The sequence below is a fragment of the Mus caroli genome, chromosome 4 (assembly GCF_900094665.2).
Source record: "Mus caroli chromosome 4, CAROLI_EIJ_v1.1, whole genome shotgun sequence".
Lineage (NCBI taxonomy): Eukaryota > Metazoa > Chordata > Mammalia > Rodentia > Muridae > Mus > Mus caroli.
In genome coordinates this window covers 29,296,899-29,305,469 of record NC_034573.1, presented here as the reverse complement: position 1 = coordinate 29,305,469, position 8,571 = coordinate 29,296,899, and the positions used below count along the sequence as shown (strand labels likewise).

Genomic DNA, 8,571 nt, shown 5'->3' with positions numbered 1-8,571 from the left:
ATTTTGTATTTCTTTCAATGATCACACATCATAAAGATTTGTGATTAGATCTTTCTTATTTAACCCCAGCCATGAGAAACTGTTGCTAGATCTGTTTTATTGAAAGCTTTTATAGTGTTAAAAGTTGGAATTCTCAGTTATTTTTGAAAGACTGTAAAACCATTAACCAAAGGTCATATAAAGAGAATTGACAATTTGTTATAGGTGCAAGGACAGAAAATGAAATATTGACTGAGTTTATCTATACAAAGCTTCACTAATAACTTAGTTATGGTTTTTAACTCTCCATGAACCTGTGTAGCTGTGGCAGGTGATGAATGTTTAGTCAGATACCAGATAATTACTACTAATGGATATGCATGTAAATATTCTCTGTTGTAAACGTCTTATTCGATTTATGGTTTGAATTTTGTGTAAACTTGTGCTGAACTTTTTACCATGTGATCATGTATTCTGAAAGATGTAAATAAGTGCTGAGGATAAAGAGAAGGGAGCAGTTCTCCTTGTCTCACTTTTCTTAGCAATTCTCCTTGTCCCACTTTTTTACATCCTGCCTTTTTCCTAGATCCCTTACCCACCCCCTTTCTTACAAGCCTGTTTCCCCCTTTTTCTCAGAGAGCTTTCATGGGAAACTTTTTACAACTTAGAAATAAATGCCAAAATCACTTCCCAAAGTGTCCCTTTTTTCTTCCTGTGACTTCAACTAGCAGGCTGAAAGTTAAAGCTGTGCAGTTCCTGCTGGAGATAGAACAAAGGCCACTTTACTTAATCTCCTACTGTTTTAGGATGAGGTGCAAAACAGTTGCTCACCCCAGAAGGACTCAGGATGCAGGTTAGCTACTGAAGCAAAGTGACTTATAATTGAGATAGGAAAACGTAATATTATTATATAGTAACCCTAAATGCCTCATAAGACCAAATCTTATCACCGCTAATGCTCAAGGAGAACCAGAACATGAAAGAAGATCTTCCAGGGCTGGCCCTGGGCAGGTTCACAAGTATCTTTAACTCTAGTTCAGGAATTCCATGCCCTCTTCTGCCTCCAAAGGCATCAGATAGAAAACTCACGCATAGACATATAAAACAATATATATGATACTACCCGAAATAAATCACAAGGACTGTTAATCCCACAAGGCAAGAATAAGACTACTATCAAAATTTTTGAGCTAAGCAGGCTTTATTAAATACTGGCCAGGACAAAGGACACTGCCCCAGGCCATATCCAGGAATCCCAGAGTAACAAATTACATTAGTCAGAAGCGTATACAATCAAAACTGACAAGGCTATATACTTCCCACTTTCATGTAATCAGGGGCAAGCATACATCCTGACATACTTCCTGCCTACACCTCCCACCTAAGTGGGCACATCCTGTGCAGCTGGGACCACCAGCCTTGTTTACAGAAGTGAAAACAAGTGGCTTGTTGTCTTACACGACCAACAGCTCCCAGCATTCCAAGAAGCTATCTGTTCTTGCCAAGAGGGGCTTACAGTTTAGAGACATTTCTGTTTTATGTCTAAAGCACACAATAATTTAAACTTAAAATATAACTTTAGCCTTCACAGGACAACTCAGGAGTCAGGATGGGAGGTCATAGAAAAGAGAGAGTAGGATTGGTTTTGAAAATTATCACAAACAATGTTCACATTTGTCAACACCATTAATTATATCATATACTTTGGCTTGATGTCCTCGTAAAATAAGGCTAGCACTTATATTACTTTTTTAAAAACCGTGTTTGAGAAAATGCTGATAATGTATGATTTTTAAAATTAAATATAAGCGAACTATTAATATCTATGTGAAAAACAAAATCGTCAGTGCTATCAGAGATCCCGTGAGAAGTCTCTTTAATCCCTGGAGATCTAATTTGGGAAACTCTGATTAGTAATCTCTGATCAATTTGAATGTGTTTTTTTATACAAGTGATGGTAGATGATCCCTGTCTCAGAACGGCTAGACTGACCACAGTCCCGGTTCTAAAGACTCGAACCCTTCACCACCACCTGTAAAACTGCTAATTCTGGTCCCCTTTCTCTTAAAGCTCTTCTGCCACACCACTGCTCAACTAAAAGCACCCTATAAAGCCCCAGACTCCTTTTTGGCGATACTGCACTTCCTTCTCTTGGAGGCAGCTGGATTCTAGCCTGAATCTTTCCATTTCCATTACGTGCCATTAGGCCCCATTTCCAATTCTGGATATCTCTTTTTGTAAATATACATGAAACCCACGAAACGAAAGATTATTTAAATGTGAGAGGCTGAAAGTCAAAGGCCCCAAGAAATCAAACCAGGCTGCTCATCTGGGTTCCAAAGCCAGGGCTCAGCCCGGACCCCTGCTCTACGGCCTCCGGAGCATAGATGGCGCTGTGGTGCGGCTCTTAGCACCCCGGCGGGAACGCGCACTGGTGGGAGCGTCCCGGGCGGGAGCGCGCACCGGGAGGGAACGCGCACTGGTTGGGCGCGCACCGGGCGAACCGGAAGGAGAGCCCAGCAGCCGGCGTTCGCACCGGACGCCGGAAGTCTCTGAGCCTGGCGGCGTCCGAGCTGAAGCTTTCCCGGCTTTCCAATTGCCCAAGGTCAGGCTCCGCCAGCGCTCGAAGGGGAGGGTTGTGGTTTGCAGAAGATGCTAGGGTAGGTTGCCGACAGCCCAACATTCAGACTTAACTGACCTTGGTTCCGTAGGGAAGTTCCGAAAGCACTTGGGTCTTAGTGAGCTCTCCACCCTGCGCTGCGGGGAAGACCACAGCCGTGCCGGGAAGCCTGCCCGCCGACCACACAAGTTCTCACACTTGTTTATGAAGATTTATACTGAGCTCCGTAGGCGCCTGGGTATCTGACCGCGATCTGAAAAGCTTTACAGCCTTCAGGTCCCTGCCACAGTGACACTCTTTCCCCAATCCATGAGTGGGGTAAATTACGAGGTGGAAAGTGGTGTGTGTGTGTGTGGTGTTTTTCTTTTTTCACTTTAAAAGTTATATTTTACAGTAAAAACGGATAGAGTTCATTTTTAAAAATCTAAGCGATCTCATTTCCCCTCTGCGAGACAGGATGTACAGCTGGCTGTCCTGGAACTCGTTCTGTAGACAAGGCTGGCCTGGAGCTCAGAGAGAGCCGTCTGCCTCTGCCTCTCTAGTGCTGGGCTTATCTTAGGGTGCTGCGTCTGGTAGTACTTTATAAGTGCAAAATACTTTCCTCAAAAATCAGTTTTGGAAAAAGATGCTGATGGAATAGGAGTCCACTACAATGGGATGAATTGGATTATCCTACCCTAATAGTGAAAAGACATCGAAGGTAGGAAGGTTGCAGTATCTGTAGGATGTCCGCTATTTTGTTAACATCTTTCCTTTTAAGAATGTTAACAATGTTAAATATACATCTATAATATTGCAGTGTATAATATCATCCCTTTATTAAGGTGGAATCAGAGTTGTCACTTACTCCCCCCCCCCCCAAAAAAAAAGCACGTTAGAAGTACCAGAGTTGCGATTAAACATAGTTTCCTCAAGCTATAAAGCCCTGATTCTTTCTCAAAGTTGCTCATATTAATCTAAACTATTGAAGGTGTCCTATTCCGGACTTTTACTTTCTTAAGCACTAAAAGAGTATAGTATGTGAAACATACTAACAAGAGCATTTATACTATCGTTGAATGTTTGGTCCATTTGAGGCACTTCTCTATATATTTGAAAATAGAGTGTTTTTCCTAAACCAGTTCTCATATTGCTTATATCTTCATACTTCCCCATACAATATAATATAGGTATCTATGCCAATCTTGTTGTAGTGAATTTGGTGTGTACAGACAAAGGTAGTTCATTCGTTCACATAAGCACATGTGCAATATGTGTGTAGAAGCCAGAGGTCAGCCTGATGTTGTTCCTCAAGGGCCACCTACCTTGTTTTCTGAGACAGAGTTTCTCACTGGGACCTGGGACTTACTGATCCCAAAGGGCTGGCTGGTCAGAGAGCCCCAGAGATGAGTCTGCCTCCCCGACCACAGCACTGGGAGATTTATGGACACACCACAGCCTGGGTTTTACACCAATGATGCTGGGGATTGATGCAGGCCCTCAGCACCTCTAGTTAGTAGCAATATATCGTCTGACGTTATCAAGTGTTTATATAATGAGCTTCTTCATTGCCCACGAATCCACCTGTCGAACCTCTTCTTCCCAACAGGCCCCTCTTTCCTCCCTCCCCTCAACCTCCCTGTGTGCATAAAATTATCCACCAGAGCAAGAACAGTTTATCAGTGGGTATACCACTGAGGGAGATGGCACTTTCTCACTAGTTAACTGCTAATAGTTCCTCAGGGAGGAGTGGGGCCTGGTGCTTATTTTGTGTGAATAAGTGTTTGTCTGTGTGTGTGTGTGTGTGTGTGTATGCACCATGTGCGTGTCTGGTACCCATGGAGGCCAGGAGAGAGCATTGGACCCCTGGAACTAGAATTGCAGGCAGTTGTAGCCACCATGTGGGCTCTGGGAACTGGCCCTAGTCTTCTACAAGGGAAACAAGTATTCCTAACTGCTAGGCTGTCTCTTTAGCCTAACTAGTGAAATTTCAAGTGTTGGTTCTCAAATATATTGTGGATCATCCCCTTGAATATTGATTTTGGTACAGTAGAGGAGGAAACACACACACACGATGGCTAGCCCTGACTTTGTTTGGACTTCCATATGGTGTCATGATTTCATGGACCTGCTCTTCTGTCTTGAGGTATACCCTTTCCCCTCACAAGGAAGAAAGGCAGAGCAAAATAAAAAAAAAACATTCTATTATAGAGCAACATATGACATAGTGTAGCTTATCATTATCAACAAGTATGAGAAATTCTGTTCATGGCATGCCCGCCCATGTTCTTGATTATTAGTAGATAAGAAGTGTGATGGGAAAGGAAGACAGAAATACAGGCACTTGGACAGATTGTACAGCTGACAGGGAGAGATAGCTCAGCGGTTAAGAGCACTGACTGCTCTTCCAGAGGTCCTGAGTTCAAATGCCAGCAACCAGATGGTGGCTCACAACCATCCGGAATGAGGTCTGACACCCTCTTCTGGTCTGAAGACAGCTACAGTGTACTTACATATAATAATAAAATAAATCTTGGCTCCAGAGCGAGCAGGGTTGGAGCCAGCAGGGATCCTGAGTTCAATTCCCAGCAACCATATGATGGTTCACAACCATCTGTACAGCTTCAGTGTACTCATATACATAAAATAAATCTTAAAAAATATTTTGCAAACAGATGCACGTGGGTTAATCACCAAATTATTTAGGAGTAGTGCAAAGACAGTTTCCCATCATCCCCACTGTAGGGTGTAGCCTTTAACACAAGAAAGGTTCAACTAGAGGTTGGCTAACTGTATGCAAATGAGTAAGAGCAAGTTACCTCAGTGACAGATGGCAACAACAAAAGGGCAGAAGCTGAAGAGAGCGAAGGGAAGATTTAGGATGTTCAAATGGAAGCTCACCTGAAAGTAACATTTCATTCGAGTGGTAGTGTCAGGATAAGTTATTGCTGTGCCTTGAACTTGTGGTTAGTTCTGCAGCTTTTCAGAATGGAACTTAGGTTTAGTTCTAGACTCCTTGAAAAGAGTCAGTGAGCTTCTCCTTCTAGATTACACGTTCACTCGTTGCAGTTGCAGTTTGTTTTCTCACACAGTACTTACTGGTAATTTAGATGTGAAGAAAGAACCAAATCTTTCCATTCTTCCTACACATACAAAGTTCTGGGGAGCAACGAGACAGACAAGGGCTTTCTCTTATATGAAAAGATTTTGTTCTTTTTTTCTAAGATTTATTTCATTATTTATTATATATTAAATATTTATTTTATATATTATTTTATACATTGTTGCTGTCTTCAGACACACCAGAAGAGGGCATTGGATCTCATTACAACTATGTGGTTGCTTGGAATTGAATTCAAGACCTCTGGAAGAGCAGTCAGTGCTTTTAAACTCTCCTTTTTTTTTTTTTTTTTTTTTTTTTTTTTTTTTTTTTAATAGCAAGCTTTAAATCAAAGTTTAATTCACACAATAAAAATTCACTTTTCAAATCAGGTAGGGGAAAACTCAAATTTTAGAGGAGGAAAAAAATGAGCGCTTATACAACCATTCACATGTTTGCTGAGATCCAGTGGTCTATAAAGTCAACTGTATAGGAAATGGTAGAAAGCAGGGATGGTTCCTGTGAGAGCTTCAAGCTTCATCTACAGGAGTATTTGAATAGGTTCTGCCCTCTGTTGCCTACCATCACTGGTGTCCCAAATTAAGGATCTAAAGTGGTGGTTCTCACCCGTCCTAGTGCAGTTCCTCATGTTGTGGTGACCCTCAGCCATAAAATTATTTTTGTTACTACTTCATAACTGTAACTTTGCTACTGTTGAGAATCATAATGTAAATATGATTATACATTACAATATCTGTGAAAGAGTTGTTTAACCCCACAGGATTATGACCACAGGTTGAGACTGGCTAATAGGGAACAACTTAACTCTTGAGGGTTCGTGACTCCTACACTGTTCTAAGGTGGAATCAGAAAGTCTACAATTACGGGCGAAGAGGTCTTGACAGTAATAACCATAGCATATGTGGAAAGCCAACAAATAAACAACCTTTATTTGACAGATATACAAAATGAGAAATTCTTTCCTTGCAAGCTGATGTTCTTAGCACGTTATTAACCCAGTTAAGTGCTGGCAGGGAGTAGTGACAGCTGCAGCTATTTTTAAGTACTGAGCACCTAGTTTTCTCCATAACCATAAAGTTGCAAAAATATTGCTTTTCATTCCTGTGAAACAGAAGAGCTAATGGCCGAGAATTAATTGGTGTACAAAGCACCAGTACCTGAGTAGGAATGTTTACATCTTCATAACATTTACTGCGTAGGAAGCTGCAGTCTTTCCCCTGTGTGGTTGTTAACTTGAGTCTGTGGGGAAATGTCTACTTCCCTGCATTATGTGGTAGGAATGATACCTGGAAGCAAAACGAACCAGAAGACAAAAGACACATTTGGGTTTAACTAGATAGAGAAGTGTTTAGATTAAGGAGGTAGCAGGTCCTGTCCTCATTTGGAGGGTGCCGACTGGGCTGAGAACAGGTAGAAATGGCTGCCATTTCTTACTGTTTGGACAGGGGAGGGCTTAAGGCTTTGGGGGTCATGGAGGATAACAGAGAGGCTGAGAGGAGTATGAGCTGGGCTAAGTGGTTGGAGGAGATAGTAAGAAAGGAATGGTAGTCTTCCTCAGGCTGCTATGGAAGGGCAAGTGGTGGGGAGAAGTAAAGATGGCAGAAATGAAGGAATGGTTGGTTATACTCTGATCGCTGCCTTAGCCCTGGCTGCATACAGTGTAACCAGAACCAGGTGACTTCCAACTTGTACCTGTATTGTCATACTCAAGAAAGGAAGGAGAGGACAGGAGAGGGGGAAGGAGGGAGAGAAGAATGGAAACAGAGATGGGAAGAGGCAATTTACCCAGCAAGACCTAAAGCACCAACTAAAAAGGAAACACGTGGCCATCATTCTTGGAGCACATCTAGGATCAAAAAGAGTGTTTGTTTGTTGTTTGTTTTAAGAGCTTTGGGTCCAGCATGATGGAGCACACGTTTAATCCCACCACTTGGGACTCAGAGGGAGGCAGGTCTCTGCAGGAGCCATCATAGGAGGAGCTCATAGCGAGCAGGTGATCTTCCTGAGACGAATCTGCCTTGGATTAAAATCCATAACAGATGTGCTCCAATAGGCAAGGCCCCCAAAAAATTCATTTTAAGAAAGATTCCTGCTATGAATGTGCTTTTCCTGTTATTATTAAGTATATAACCATCACTAGGAACTAGGCCACACTTTTGAGCAGATCTCTGCAGAACAATGAAGATGTACGATCTTGTAGTGCTATATAGACAAATAGATAATAATTCTATAGAAATCCTGATTTGATTCAAGTAATTTTAGGAAGAAAGTCTTTAGAGATGGTCTTATGCTAGAAAGATGTAATAAAGTTAGAATCAAGAATAGAATGTGCCCACTCCTCAGAATAGTAAATGCTGCATAATAAGAAATATAATGAGCTTTCATAAATAATATAAGAAAAGAATAAGAATAATAAGAGAAATAGACTTAGGACAATTTTGTGTTCAAGGAAAAACACTTAGATCCAAGGATAAAGTCACCGGTGTGCACTATGATAAGGTAAGGCCATCTAAAAATGGTTGCTTTGAACTTTTAATGAGTATACTATGATGAAACACTGAACTTAATATCAGCATCATTCCGTAACTCCCATTTTACGTAACATTTTACCTCTGAGGTTATTTTCTCTTTTCTTTTTTTTTTCTTTTTTTTTTTTTAAGATGTCTTTATTTAAATGAGTACACTGTAGCTGTCTTCAGATATATCAGAAGATGACATTGGATACCATTATAGATGGTCATGAGCCACCATGTGGTTGCTGGAATTTGAACTCAGGAGCTCTGGAAGAGCAGTCAGCACTCTTAACTGCTGAGCCCATGAGGTTATTTTCTAAAGGACGTTTTGTCTTAGAAGATATTAAAAAAAAAAAAAA

General features: G+C 41.3%; 1 protein-coding gene across 2 annotated transcripts in view; it reads left to right on the top strand.

The window, feature by feature from the left end:
• The first annotated feature begins 2,463 nt into the window (after window positions 1–2,463).
• The window catches only part of Smim8 (small integral membrane protein 8), a 9,965-nt gene continuing 3,857 nt past the window's right edge, over window positions 2,464–8,571 (top strand). Inside the window, exon 1 of one of the 2 annotated variants that reach the window (XM_021160946.2) lies at window positions 2,464–2,639. The gene's annotated coding sequence lies outside the window, so the exon portion shown is untranslated. The remainder of the gene's footprint in view (window positions 2,640–8,571) is intronic. The other variant, XM_021160945.2, reaches the window with a different exon arrangement.